This window comes from Metopolophium dirhodum, chromosome 1, assembly GCF_019925205.1.
Source record: "Metopolophium dirhodum isolate CAU chromosome 1, ASM1992520v1, whole genome shotgun sequence".
Lineage (NCBI taxonomy): Eukaryota > Metazoa > Arthropoda > Insecta > Hemiptera > Aphididae > Metopolophium > Metopolophium dirhodum.
Genome location: NC_083560.1, coordinates 138,420,744 through 138,437,418, shown reverse-complemented (window position 1 = coordinate 138,437,418; position 16,675 = coordinate 138,420,744).

The window sequence follows — 16,675 nt, the reverse complement described above, 5'->3', positions numbered from 1 at the left end:
GTTTTATGCAAGATATGCATAACATTATTGATGCATTGTTAGAAATTACATCATGGAAAGACTTAAATACTTCTGGAAAAGCTAAATCCCTAGCAACAGTATTATGTGACGGTGAAATTATTGTTTCACTTTGTAGTCTCTCTCATATGCTTAGCTACACTCTTCAACTAAGTAAATGTTTTCAAAAAAAGTCTATTGATTTACATGAAGCAGCCAATATAATGAAAGATACACTAAATATTCTGTCAGAATGCCGAGAAAATGTTTCTACTCGGTTTAAAGAAGTTTATAAATCGTCCGAGAGTATAGCTAAAACTCAAAAAGTTGATTTGAAAATTCCAAGGAATTGTTCAAGACAAACAAATCGTGCAAATTATCAAACAAATAGTACAGAAGAATATTATAAATTAAGCATATTTATTCCATTATTAGATAATGTCATTAATGATTTAAAAGCACGTTTTCCAAGCTCTAGTGTTCATAGTGATGAGCCAGCAGTAGAACAGAGCATGTCTACACCTAGTTCTTTTAAAGAAATTGGTAAGCACAAATTATTTATATTATGCTAATGAATTGCAACAAAATAACTAAGTTTATCAATTTTTTAAAAATATTGTTTATTACTATTTTATTTTTATTATTTAAATAATATGTGGTGATCAAATTTAAAAATTAAATTTAAATTAGTTAAAAAATAAAAATTGCTTATACAGAATTATATTTATAGAAATTGAATTTGAGGATGATCCAGCTGCTTTTAGCCAAATAAAAGTATTAACACCAGATCTTATTGACTATTTTTTCAAAAAAGGACCTTCTCAACCATCTTCAAATGATCTTCCTAGTAAATTATTTCCAAAAGATATCCATGGCCGTTGTTTTCATGAAAATTGGTATTGGAAGAACTCTCCTAGCGGAGAATTGTCTAGGAGAAAGTGGCTATCATACTCAAAAAAATTAGACAAAATTTTTTGTCATTATTGTGCTCTCTTTGGAAAAAATGAACAAATAAACTGGAGCCGTGAAGGGTTTTCTAATTGGAAAAATGCATCTGCAAGAATTGTTGTACATGAAACATCGGAAGCACATATTATGGCATCCCTCAAAGCAATCTATAGGGAATCAGCTTTTCCATTGATACCATCTTTAACAGAAAAATCTGCAATGATTGTTATTCAAAACAAGGAAATTGTTTTTCATTTAATTGACATAACATTATTCCTTGGAAGACATTGCCTATCATTTCGAGGACACAAAGAAGGCTGGAAAGATGAAATACGTGGAAATTTTAAAGATCTTGCAATTCTTTTGGCTAAATATTCGCCACCATTGGCAATGCATATTAATGAAATTCAAAACTAGAAAGACTCATAACTTTTTATCGAGGCAACGTCAAAACCAACTGATACAAGCCATTTCAACAAATATTAAAAATGTCATTCAGCAAGAGTTGTGTAATGCTCATTACTTCAGTATTTCATTAGACTTAACCTTCGATATATCAAAGAAAGAGCAGTTATCTATGGTTATCAGGTATATTAATAAGAAAACTGGTATAGTATGTGAACGTCTTATTGCAGTACGCCAGGCAATCTCTACTACTGGAAAACACTTGTTTATAATGTTTGAGGAAATTTGTGGTGAATTAAATTTAAATTGGAAGGAATTTTTAGTTGGGAAATCGTTTGATGGGGCTGCATCAATGCGAGGCCAATATAATGGTCTTCAGTCGTTCATTAAAGAGCAAAATCCATGTGCTACTTATGTGTGGTGTTGGGCTCATCGCTTCAATTTAGTGATTGTTGATGCAGTAAGTTGTTGTATTGAGGCACGTGATTTATTTGGCAACTTAGAAATGCTATACGACTGTATTGGAAGTAGCAAACACCGTGTTAATCTTTATTCTAGTGACCAAAAAAAAAATTATCCAGGAAAACCGTTACTACAATTAAAGAGAGTTGAAACGACTCGTTGGTCATCACATGCATCTGCACTACAAACAGTGTTGGGGAGTAACTTAACTTAAGTTACAAGTTACTGTAACGAAATTACTTTTTAAGTAATTTGATGGTAATTTAATTACATTTTATTGTAAGTAATTTATATATAATTTAAGTTACTTTTTTGTAGTAATTTTTACTAAATTACTCGTTACTTTTTTTTTGGATTAATACATTTTTAGAACGTAGCCTGTAGGTATTGATAATGAGTGTAAATATTAAAATATATCATATACCTAATTATTATAATTTATAAGTAGAATTTTCTAAACTTGTGATACTAAAATACTTTTGTTATTATAGCTATTTACTATTTGACGATAAACTGTTATTTTTAGAATGGAATTGTTATCTTTACTCTGTGTTGTGTCACCGCGGTCGCCCGCAGCAGGCTCACGACGTCGACGTCTGCTTGTACAACAGTGTTGTTGGAACTCAATAATAATAATAAATAATTTAATAATACTAAAAATAATAATAATTATTAATTATTATTATTATTATTTATTGCTTATTGTAATTACCCAGAAATTCGTTTCTTGTAATCGGTGACTATTGTCTGTCGTCGTCCGTCGACGATCTAATCTTATGAATTTCTGATACCTATTACTTATTAGTTATGGCTCGTTAGTTCATTACGATTTAAGTTTTAGATTATTCGACAATTCGACATTTGTGAATCACTGGATTTTATAATTTTGAAGTGCATTTTTGTGTATAAAATGGAATTAGACTGTGAAAGTGAAATACGTGATTTAAGTTCAAAGGTATGTCAGCATTGAAAAAGAAGAAGCCACTGACATCCTTCAAAATGAAATAGAATATTTCAAACCTGTTAATGATAATAGTTTAGAGCAAAATCAACTTGAGGAAGTCAATGATAACATTATTTTTGATGAAGATATAGAGCATTCTAATGCTTAACTTGAACGTTTTTTATTTACTACTTTTAATGGTGATTTAACTATTTTAAAAAACATGCCAATAATGAGATTAATTTTTCTGAAATATAATACTGCTTTACCCTCAAGTGCTTCTGTTGAACGTTTGTTTAACATAGCAGGAGATATATGCACTAAAAAGCGATCCAAAATTAGTGACAATAATTTTGAAAACGCATTGTTGTTTAAAATAAATTTGAAAAATAAAGATTGATATTTAATGTGTAGCAAAATTAGTATTAATTGTTAATAATTTCATATTGTTGATAGTCATTATTTAGTTTGTGTATTGTCATATAGGAAAAATAGTTATTAAGCTCCAGTGATATAAAAAAAAAAAAAGTAACTTCTATTGTAATTGAGTTACTTTTAAAACTCAAAAGTAATGTAACTTGACAAAATGAAAAAAAAGTAACTTAAAAATAATTTAGTTACAATTTTGATTAGTAATTAGTAATGTAATTTAATTACCCAAAATAAGTAACTTCCCCAACACTGACTACAAACTACTTTTGATACATTTGATGCTATAATTGATACTTTGAATAGTCTAAAAAGTGACAATGCCTCTCATCGTGTCTGCAGTGTAAAAGCTAATGGCTTAATGGAGTATTTATTATCAGAGCGTTTTGTTTTGACTGGAATGTTGTTTCTAAAAATTTTTGATATGACCAGTCCACTTAGTAAATTCCTTCAAAAGAAAAATATTGACTTATTAGCTGCGGTTAACTATGTACAAAATATACTTACTAGAATTAAAAATCTTTGAAATAATATTAAATTTGGAAATTTGATTGATCAAAAAATTAAATTTATTCAATCTTAACAAAATGATTATTCTTTTACTCCTATTGTTTCAACGCGAATAAAACGCATAAAAAAATGGTCGGCGAATCAGCATCAGATGAAAACATTACTGACCCTATTGATCATTTTAGAATAAAAACGTACATTGTAATTTTAGATATTTTGATAACACAAATAAGTGAACGTTTCAATGAAAATCTTTCACCTTTGTATAAAGACATATCACTTTTTCAAAGAAAACGCTTAAGAGAAGTTGAAAAACTTTCTTCTAGTTTGCCTGTGGATGCATTTAATGCATTTGGTAGTATTTATGGGAAGTTTTGTTCAGCTGACATTCTTAGAAAAGAATATCTACAGTTTTGTAGTGTATATTTTAGTTTTGAAAACCCAATAAAACTTCCCCAAACACTTCATGAAAATGATATTTTACATTATGACACAGAAGAAGAAGAAGAAGAAAAAATTGAAACAGCTGAAGAAGACCAAAAAACTATTAGTACTATTTTGTAAACCATTAAGTTATATTTTTAATCTATGCATATCACAAAATAAAGTACCAGATGCCTTTAAAGAAGCTATAATAACCCTCATACATAAAAAAGGTCCTATCTCAGCTCTCGAAAACTTTCGTCCGATATCAGTTATCTCAAACATAGCTAAAATATTTGAAAAAATCATAAAAAAAAACTTATATTCTTCTTAGAATCAAATAATCTTCTTTTTGAATATCAATTCGGGTTTAGACCTCATAGAAGCACGGACCAAGCAATAGCTAATGTCACAAAACTTATCTATACCGCACTCGATGAAGAAAAAAATGTGCTACAATTTATTTAGATCTGGCTAAAGCCTTCGATACAGTGGATCACGATAAACCTTTAAGTAAAACACAGAATATAGGCATAACTGGATCGGCCTTGTCTCTCATTAAACCCTATCTAGAAAACAGAAAACAGAGGGTAAAAATAAACAGTACTATTTCTAGTGAAAATATTATAAAATGCGGAGTACCTCAAGGTACTACACATCTCCGGTTCTCTTTAACATCCATTTAAACGATATAAAATTACTTAAGTTAAATAGTAAAATAGTGTGTTATGCAGACGACACCGTACTGATCTGTATTGGTAGTTCTTAGAATGAAGTATTCGAAAACATTGAAGTCGATCTTAAATCTATCCATAATTGGTTGAGCGATAACAGTTTATTTCTAAATCTCAATAAATCAACCATCTTACTCCACTCACTGTCTGAACAAACTTTACCACCCATACACAGTATAAAAATCCACGAATCCAACTGTAATACATTGGAAAGCTGTGATTGTAACTCGGTTAGTTAAAAACTGTAAGTATTTAGGCATAGAAATGTGCTCTGATATGAAATGGATAAACCAGATTACATCCGTCACAAATAAACTAAAAAAAATGATATACATAATGAAAGAATTACGTGAAATATTGCCTTTCAAAGACATAAGAACTATATACTTAACACTATTCGAGTCAATATTATCGTATGGCATAATCGGATGGGGTGGTGCCTACAACAACGCCCTTCTACCGCTCCAGAAATGCCAAAACACTATACTCAGGGTTGCTAACAAAAATAATTGGAGATATCAAACCGAAAAACTATTCGAAGACTTTAATGTCCTCAATATAAAACTCTTATACCTAAAAACAATCACCATATATCTGAAAAACCATAATCAGTTGGATTCTATAAATCATGTGGTCAACACCAGGTATGCAGCTAGTAAATTTTCCTTAGATTGGCCCTCAAAAACTAGTTGCCGAAAAGTTTACTATTTTTTGGGAACACAGATACTTAACTTGATGCCCAATGATATGGTTAATTTACCGCTACCCATATTCAAAAAAAAAATTAACCACTGGCTACGATATGAATATGTGTGTAAAACTTAAAATTGTATGTAATATACTAATTTAACGCTTGTTAAGCTTGTTGCTTGTTGCTGGAATTATTTGTGTGATTTATTTATGAAAAACTCCTCATTTGTTTTTTAAAAATGTAACATGTACCTTAAAATAATAAGAATTATTTGTAATCTAAGATAACCCATGGGCCTCCACACGAGTTTTCCTCAGTGAGGCCCAGTAATCTTTCGATATTAATTTAAATAAAAAAAAAAAATAAATATACCTAATTTTTAATTATATTTATGTAGATCTACTTTCCTATTATCATCTGTAGGTGACAGTGATTTGAAAAAATATAACACTACTGCTATTGAAAATGAAAGAGAAAATCTGAATAGTGATAATGGTAATTTCTAGTTAACTTTTTTAAACTATAATTGTATACAATTATTATTATTTTATAGAGACTACTGATATGTTTATAAAACCTAGAAGTATTAATATTACAAGCTTTTGGTCATTCCATCCTCATCAACCAAAAACAAACATTCCATTCAGACCTTCAAAATTGTACAACCGTAAGGATGGAGGTCTTCGTAAATGGATATCTTACTGTGTTAAGAAAAATCTTTATTTTGCAATATATGTCTCTGTTATGGTGATAGTACTGGATCATTTTCTAAAGGATTTTCTGTCTGGAGGCATGTTTATGAGCGAGTCAGTGAACATTAAGAATCAATAACACATTACATTTTAATGTTGATGCTCATTTGATGAAAAAGCAATTTTCCTCGGTGGATTCACTTTTAACACACGGACTTGGTTCAATAAGAAAATTAAAAGTTGAAAACAATTGAAATTTATTACTTCGTCTTATTGATGTGATAAAGTTAATTGGAAAGCGCGGACTAAGTTATAGAGGAAAAACAAATGAGGCTGCTTATTCACTCGAAGATTCTTCCTTAGACCATGGGAATTTTTTGGAAATAACTTTACTTATTAGTAAATATGATTCTTCTATCACAAAATTATGAGGTTCCCCCGATAACAGACTCCCCGAAAACAGACTTATGCTACATCCCTAAATTCACTTCAGATATCACGTTAACACCAAGATGTGTAGAAGCAAAGTTCAAAAATCTACCTTTAAATCAAATAAACAAGTTCTGTTACTTTCAATGTGTCAAACAACAGGAAAATGAAGAAGTAATAATTAAACAAATTGGAGTAAACACCTTTGCAATTACAAACCCCCAGCCGACACTAATGATAAGAAAATCAAAAAAAAATTAATACACTGAAACACAGAAACTAAAAATAAACTACACACACTCAGGTCTAATAAATATTACCTTGCCCTGCAACCATGAACTTTTAAGAAACGAGAAAATACTAATTCCTAAATCTTTCCATGTGAACTAAGCAACCTAAATAAATTTACCATACAAAGAATATTACCTACGTCCTGGACCAACATAAAATATTGTCACGAGGCACAGAAATATCAAAATATATTCTTCTCAAATCCAAGCGAAATACTAAACGAAAACTGGACCAAAGAAATTCCAAACTATCTCATAACTAGACAGTTAAAAGATCCCAAAGAATATTTTAAAATGGTTATCCTAGAAAAAATGCCATAACCATTCAATCATTCCAATCATTTAATAAATGACTTTCTAGGCGATATAATATACTTAGTATGGTTAACAACACTGACCATAGCAATAGGAATTTTAGCATAGAAATTATTAAGTCCTATATCATCACATATGTTAATTTCTTTTCAACATGTTGGTTATTGAACTCATAACCTTACCACCTAAATATATTTCTTTTAACTCTAAAAAGAATTCTGGGTTTCTATATTGAATATCATTAACCTCTTTGTTACAAATATAATCTTTTTCTTGTATAATGAACCAATTTTATCATACACATGTATTTTTACGGTTGTTGACTGTATTTCAATGTTTAAATCGATGAAAAACGGGAAGACAAAATCAAGAAATTCAAAATATAGTAAGGTTAAATGGATTGGTTAATCCATCCAGATTAATTTCCGCATTATCTAACCAATCATTTAACGCTACAGATGTGAAGTATAACTTTAAAGCTTGGTATTGAGAATGGATTCACTTTACAACCGAGTGCAATGATTGCCATATAGTCTGTGCTGGATGTAGAAGTTTGTGCGGTTCAATATTTAAAAATTGTTGAAATTCTATATAATTCTATATCGGTACTTTCATCCAAAATGATCGAAAATGTATGGGTCATTAGAACTCCAAACCGTCCAAAGCCTCATGACCCATAAATTTTCGATCATTTTGATAATATACTTTCAGTATTCCAGTGTCCACCAACAAGATTACTAGAATACTATCGTAGATTTAGAACTTAGTCTACTGTCCACGGGTGGTGTAATAATCCTCATCATCATTATTATTATTAGTATATAAATTAATACTGTTATATCTGTTATGACTCAACAACTACAATCTAGAACAGCTCCTCAAACTGCTGAAATGATTAAAAAGTTTAATAATTTACTGGATTGTCTGAATAGTAATTCACTTTATAATTCAAATCCTTTCAAATGTGCTTTATCTGATAAAAATCCAGGCCAACTTGAATTTTTACTTGAAGCTAAAAGTTGGTTTGAATCACTAGAAAAAATATCTACAGATCCAAATAAACCGCTTAGAGATACCAGACCAGTTTGTTTTGATGGGATGGTGTGGACACTTAATGCGATAATTATGTTATATAAAGAACAAGCTGATATTGGCTATAACTATTTACTTACACGAAGACTTGACTCTGATGTAATTGAAAACATGTTTGCAGTTTTTCGACAAAGAGGAGGATATAATCGGTAGCTATAAGTTTAATATCTTAACATTAAAGATGTTAGCATACAAATATATTATTTGTTTTAATTTTTTTAATTTTGTTCCAGTAATCCTACTGCAAGAACGTTCCGAACAACATTCCGTATGCATGTGAAGTCAAATTTAATGCAGCCAACTATGCTGTCAAATTGTGAACCGGATGATGACATAAATTTGTTTAGCAAAGATGATAAGTCAACTGAAAATTATTCAGGTGAAGAATCCGATAGTTCCATTTCCACTACTCATGCGTTTTCATCCATATCTACAATTGATGTTTCAACGTTAGAAGAGTATGAAGCTAAAGTAACACTTGAAAATTGCTCAAACAGTTATTTTGCAGGTTACTTGGGACACAAATGTTTTAAAAAATTTAAATGTGACAATTGTTTAAATGTAATGATAAAATCTGATGAAGAAAATCAATTTAATGAACAAGAATTTCTTATTTTTTGTAGAAACTATGACTCTAAAACATCTGATATATTTTTAAAAAGACCAACACATAGCTTTACTCAATTTATAACTTTAGCACAGCAAATAATTAAAAAAACCGTTGAAATAATGCCTCACAAAAATTCATACGTCAATTTCTTTTTGATAAAATAAAAAGTGATTTGTCATATATCTGTAAGTTTAATGAATTATGCAATGACCATTTTAATTATATAATTATTAATTTTATTAATTGTAAGCTCCTCAGAGATTTTAATTGGAAATCCAGAAATATTAAAAGCACCAGAGTTGAAAAAAACCAAAATAAATTAAGTATTTTAAGAAATAAGTAATAACTTAAATATGTATTATTGTTGGAATGCATTTTATAAAAATAAAAATATATTATAATCATTAAATTGGTTTGTATTTACTGTTTATTCTTTCCTTATTTTCTTTTGTAACTATCGTACAGTTTGTATCATACATGATTTTAATAACGAAGGATTATTTATTTTTATCAGCTTGAATATCTAAGGACTGAAAATTTAATACTAGACCCCACATAAGTGGCACTCTTAAATTTTAAGATATAATATAGGCACGGCTTTTGTTTATAAAGGAGTTAAGATACGGTAAGTGTGTCAAAATCATGTAAACTTTCAAAATATTTTGTACTTAGAAATGCATAAAATTTTCAAAATATATTTGCATATTTTTTTTATAGTATATTTAATCAATGATATAAGTTAGACCGCTCGGCCACCTCGTCCCAGAATAATAATAATAATAATAATAATATTCAATATCAATTTATATTCGTGGAATTGAAACTTCTTATCGCGATTTAATATGCGGGTGTGCGGTCTTTTCCCGGCGTACCCCTCACCACCATAATATAGATATTATATGTTTTCATTGTCTACTTGATTTATATAATTATTTGGTGGTCAATTACTGTACCCGCTATCTATTGACATTCTTACGCTACTAATATTCATATTCCCATATTGTCCATTGACTTGGTCTATCTATGTATATTTAATCAATGCTACTAATACAATAATTAATTACAATAGTTAGTAATAAAAGAAAGAAGAATTAATAATAACAAGAATAATACAAGAAGAAATGGCGAAAAGGAATCTTAAAAGGTTTTTTTAAATATATAATTTTTAATACTTTTGTTTAGCACATTATATGTTTGTCTCTTGTTAGTTACATTCAATAAATACTTCAAATGTTATGCTATTGTGTTGTTATTACTTTTATTATTTAATTAAAATTACATTCCTAATCCCTAAGTTCATTAATTATGTGAGAAGTGGCAACATTTTGAAGACGACCAAATTTGTATTCTATTAAATTTTAATTTTATATAAGTAAAGAGATTAAAACAAATATGTTTCTCCAAACGATGATGATACCTACCTAATCTTATATAATAAGATTGGTATTATAACATTTTCAAACAATAATATGAGTGGTAATAATATTGTAAAATGACAAGTGCAGACATGTAAAATCTTGCACAAATTTGAAACCATACCCTGTATAACTATAGTATTTTTTATGACTGTATGCATTAATATACTAATAATTATTACAGTATCTGCATTTGCATTTAACAGTGAACAGTGTTTATTTTACTGAGCGTAGTGAATTTTACAAATTTAAATAGTTTAATTAAAAACATCTCATTTAAAAGTACATTTTATAAATTGTTAATAATGGCCCCACGTAAAAGGAGTGATATATGGAATCACTTTACTGAATTGGAAGATAGTAAAGCCAAATGTGGGTATTGCAGTAACAAGTACAGTGTTGCTGGTGGATCTTTTGGCAATTTGAGACGCCACTTAAAAACTGTACATCCCGCTGTAATAATATCAAAAGCAGTAGTGACTAGTGATGAAAGTCATGTAGATGATCCTGCAGATCATGGTATTTTTTAATAAATCGTTTTGTACTATTATTTTTTTTTTATTAATTTTAAATTTACTATTATTAAAACCCTTTATGTCATTTTAAATGAATAACTCAGCAGGTCCACCAGTAGAAATAATGATTGTTCCTGGTACTAGCAGTGTTAAATCAAGCCAACCTACTCAAACACAAAGTAGCATTATGCATTTTATGCAAAATAAGAAACCTATGGCAGTCAGTAGATCAAAACAAATTGATGAGCAGGTTACAAAAATGATTGTTAAAGGGTAACTACATATTTTTATTTTTAGTTATATTAAAATTATTAATATAATTTGTCTAGAAACAAAAAGAAAATTAATAATTATATTTTAGTTTAATATTATATTTTGAATTACATATAACTAAAATAATTCAATTAGATGTTTACTGGCTTTAACAATTGTAAATACTCTTAAATACATTTAAAATCTATATATTTATACACGTACGCATTTTCTGAAAGTTTTTTACTAGTATAAATAAGATTATATAAGCTTAATACCTACATTTTAATTCCACTATTTCAATTTTTTTCTTGTTTTATGATCTAGATACTATGCGTTTTTATAGTGGACGATAAGGAATTTAGAAAATTTGTAAAAATGTTGAACCCTTGATACGAGCTTCCTTGTCGCCAGACAGTATCTAAAAATCTAGTTCCAAGATTATACAATTCCACATTAGAAGATTTAAAAAAAAAAGTTGAAACTGCACTTGCAGTATCATTAACAACAGATGGATGGACTTGTATAAATAATAGGAGCTATATTGCAGTCACAGCTCATTTTATTGATGGTGACGGTAAAATGTGTTCCGTTTGTCTTGGTTGTGAATATTTTGACCAACGTCACACGTCAGATAATTAATAATAATAATAATAATGTTTAGTTTATTGTTATTTCAAAAAATTACAATTTAAAAACATAATATATATAATGTGAAAAAATTTGTCTCCAAAAGCCGTAGCTTGTGGGGAGACAAGAGTTCATGCTTCTTAAGTTTATGAATTATCCTTAACAATACTATTTACTGATTTAAATACATTCAAGCATAAAAAACAAAAAATAAAGATAAAGATAAATAATAACATAGTGATATAAAGTAGTGTATTAAAAGACAAATTGTTAAAGTGTTAATATAAAAGTAACTAAAACTAATTTTATTAGTTTCTATTCAAATTGTGATATTGATACTTTATAGATAACATACTTTTTATAAAGGGTAAAATTATCAAAACTGTTAATATTGATACAAAGATAATTACAATAATATAAACTAATATAATATGGGTTTCTTTTACCGAATTCACTATTACATTTGAACATTTGAAAAGTATTGTTTATAATTTGGCGAGTATCATAATTGTGTTTAAAATTAAACTCTTTATGATTATATAAGTATAAATTGCATAAAACTTCTTTAATATATAGTTGTTTAAGGTTGAGTAAGTTATAAGTTTTATATATAATATCAGTATTTGTGCGAAAGGGTAATTTAAAGGAAATTCTAAGTAGCGAATTTATTGTCGATGTAAGTTTTTTAAGATGTGTAATATAAGCTCCTCCCCAAGCTGAAATCCCATAACTAAAAATAGATTGAGCAAGTGCACAAAAAACCATTCGCATGGTAACTGGCAATAAGATATTCTTTAGAGACTTGAATTTATAGAAAAGACTTCTAATTTTTTTTACAGTAATACCAATATGAGTATCCCATTTTAAGTACTTATCAAGAGTTACACCTAGGTATTTAATTGAGTCAACAGATTTAATATTAGTACAATTACAACTAAAGTTATCATTATTTGGAGATTTCACTTTAAAACAATTTAAAAGGTGTATTTTTATACCGTCTAACATTTGAGAGCTTTTTTTTGAAATCGCGAAAGAAATGCAACAAGTTTTTTCATAGTTTATTTCAAGAGAATTTAAACTAAACCATTTATTAACATCGGACATAATTTGTGTCGCTTTAGAAACTAGAGCGTCTTTATTTTTATCATTGATTAATATAGTGGTATCATCAGCAAAACACGTAATCAATCCATCACAATTTAAATCTAGAAGATCATTAATATAAACAATGAATAGTAGAGGTCCCAGCACGGTTCCTTGTGGAACTCCGTAATTTAAAATGTTATAGTTGCTAAATGTATTATTTATTTTAACCCTTTGGTTACGATTTGTTAAAAAGCTTTTGATGAGATTGTTTGCAACACCACGAATTCCATAATTTTCTAGTTTTTTTAATAATAAATTATGATCTACAGAATCAAAAGCTTTTTTTACATCAAGAAAGATTCCAATTACAAAATCACCCTCATCAAGCTTTTTATGGATTTTGCTAATAATATGTTGTAACGCTTTAGATGTACCTTTATTTTTTCTGAAGCCAAATTGGTTTTCAGTGAAAATTTGTGACGCTTCAAGAAACTCATATAACCTTGATTTTATACATTTTTCAAGCACTTTAGCTAAAGTGTAAGTAAGAGATATTGGGCGATAGTTTGTACACATATTTTTATTTCCCTGTTTAAAGAGTGGAATTATAATAGTTTCCTTAAGTGCATTTGGGAAAATTCCAGAAGTTAATGACAAATTAAAAATATATTCTAAAGGTGTAATAATGTCATCGATAATATGCTTCAAAACAAAGTTTGTTAGACCATATATATAAAAAGAGTTGTGCTCTTTACTATTGAGGATATAATTTTTAATTTTATCTTTAGAGATAGGCCTAAGGAAAACAGAGTTTATATTAGTTTTGTAATTAGAATTGTTTATAGTGATATTTGATGTCGAAAGTAAATTAATTTTTTTGGCAATATTTTCACCTATATTTGTAAAAAAATTATTGAATTTATTGGCAATATCTTTGCTTTCATGAATAATATTATTATGATTATGTTCATCAATTAACGATGCAACATTAGTTATAGTTTTTTTATTATCTTTATTATTTATTGATTCCTTAATTAAAATCCATACCTTTTGTGTATTTCCTTGTGCTATAATTATTTCCTTAGAAAAAAATAAATCTTTAGCAGATTTAATAATTTTTGTTAGTAAGTTTCTATATATTTTGTAGCTAGATTTGAGTTTAGTATTGAAAGGTTGTTGTTTAATTTTATTAAACATTTTATCTCTGTGCCGCATCGATACAATTATGCCTGTAGTGACCCATTTTTTAATTTTATATTTAAATTCAGGTTGGCGAAATTGTTTAGTAGTAATGGACAAATTAATTGCATTATTTATTTTATAAAAGAACGAATTTATTGCATTATTGATATCACTTGTATTAACAACATCATACCATGTTTCTTCTTTACATAATTTTTTAAGTAGATCAAAATTTATACGTTCGATTTTTTTATTTACAGCAATTTCACTAACGTTTATGTTTCCATTTTTAGTTTTTTTTAAAGTGAAAATTACAGTATAATGGTCAGTAATAGTATTTTTACATACATATCCCTTAACATTATCAAGACCAAGACAATCTTTATAAAAAATATGGTCAATGCAAGATGACGAGCTATTTAATAAGTTGTATCTAGTAGTATTATTAATGCATGATTTAAAACCAAAAGTAGATAAGACATTAAGATAATTAACAGTGTCAACGGTATCTAGCTGTAAATTAATATTTACGTCTCCACAAAATATAACTGTGTCTTTTGCAGTAAAATTGTTTAAGTAATTTTCTAAACTATCGATAAAAAGATTTTGTGACAGACTTGGTGAACGATATACACATATTATATTGAATATAGAATTATTTTTTAATAAGTTAAAGTTTATAGAGCTACAATGATCAATTACACCGTAATTAATAGTTTTTACATTTATTGTTTTTCTAATATAAATAGAGATACCATCAGATTTATTTAATTTCCTATAGTAGTTATAATTTATGTACCCTTCTATTTCAAACTCTAAAGAATTATCTTCTAGCCAAGTTTCAACCAAACAAATAACATCGAAGATAACTTCACAATCATTCAAGAATATAATAAATTCATCAAAATGTTTACAAATACTACGTATGTTCATGCACAGTAAAGAAAATTCATTAGTTTTATTATGAATATCATTTAAATTATTTATATTGTATGTACTATATTCTAAATTGGACTTAGTGTCTAAAAAATTAAAATCTAAATTATTAACCATGGATAAACAAAAAAATACTAATACATGTTATAAAAATATAGGTACTTATTAATCAATATTTTCCCAAAGAACTTTTACCTTTTGTTCTTCGTCCATTTTTTGTAGAATCTCTAAATTTGAAATTTTGAACGCTTGTCCATCAATTTGTTTTCTGATGAATATTCCTCCCGAGTTCGCCCAAGTGTATTTGAAGTTGTAGTTTTTTGCTACTTCCTTAGCAGTCCATAATAGCTTTTTGTTGTAATGAGTTAATTGATCATTTATGTAAATATTCGAATCATCAAAACTTGAATGGAGGTGCTTTGCGGTTACTGGGTTTTTATTTTTATGACGAAGTTTAATATTATTTAATAATGAATCTTTAACGGTTTTTGAGCAAAACTGCACAAAAATATTTCCATCTTTGTTTTTATATGATTTTCCTCTAAATGAATGTAAAATATCGCTAGGTATAATTTCATAGTTTAAAACGTTAGCTATTTTTTTTACAATTTCTGACACATTTTCATTTGCAGTTTTAGGAACTCCAGAAATTTCAATATTATTGATCATAGAAGCTTGTTCAGCATTACAAATATTGCCTTTGAGAAAATTTACTTCTTTCTCAAGTTTATTACATTTTTGTTCATAAAATTCAATTTTATTTTCCATGACCGATATTTTTTGAACAGCCGATTCTAGTTTTGAACTAAAATCATCAATAGAATCAGAACAAATTTTAATTGATGTTTCAATAGTAACCATATTTTTTGAAAGTGCTTCAATCTTTTGTAACACATTTCTAAAGTCAGTTTTTACTGAGTCAAGATCATAATTTAAATCGGATTCATCCACATATGAAATATCAGTTTTTTTTATTACGAGTAGAAATATTTTTCAACTTACTCAAGCAAAGATCACAATTCCAGAAATCTTTATTGATTTTGTAATTTGTCAGTGTTTTGAGTTTAGTGCATACCGGATGATAATTTTTATCACATGTAATACACACAACCGATTTAGCTGGGGAAATAACAGTATTGCACTTGCCACAAGACATTATTATCGAAGTAATATTGCCTAAAGATTAGATAAGAGAGCGCACTGAACACTAATCGAAACACACGACCGATTAGGATAACCGATCGAATCGAACTGATATAGCTGCCTTTTTAAAAAAAATAGAAATTGAATGGAAAGTGAATAATAAAGTTGTAGCCATTGTTACCGACAATGCTTCAAATATTTCTAAAGCTGTAGGTCAATTACATTATCGACATATAGGATGTTTCGCCCATTCCATTAATCTTGTTGTTCAACACTCTCTAGAGAATATTTCGGTAATAGTATCTAAAGTAAAAAAAATTGTTGAGTTTTTTAAACGTAGTAGTAATGCATTAGTAAAACTTAATTCAACACAAACTCAAATGGGTCTACCTACATTAAAATTAAAGCAAGACTGTGTGACCAGATGGAATTCGACATATGATATGTTGAAGAGAATTGTTTCCATCAAAGATGCTGTAATTTCAACTTTAGCTGTGTTACAAACCGAAATTGCAGTTTTAACTCCAGCTGAATGGGATATAGTTG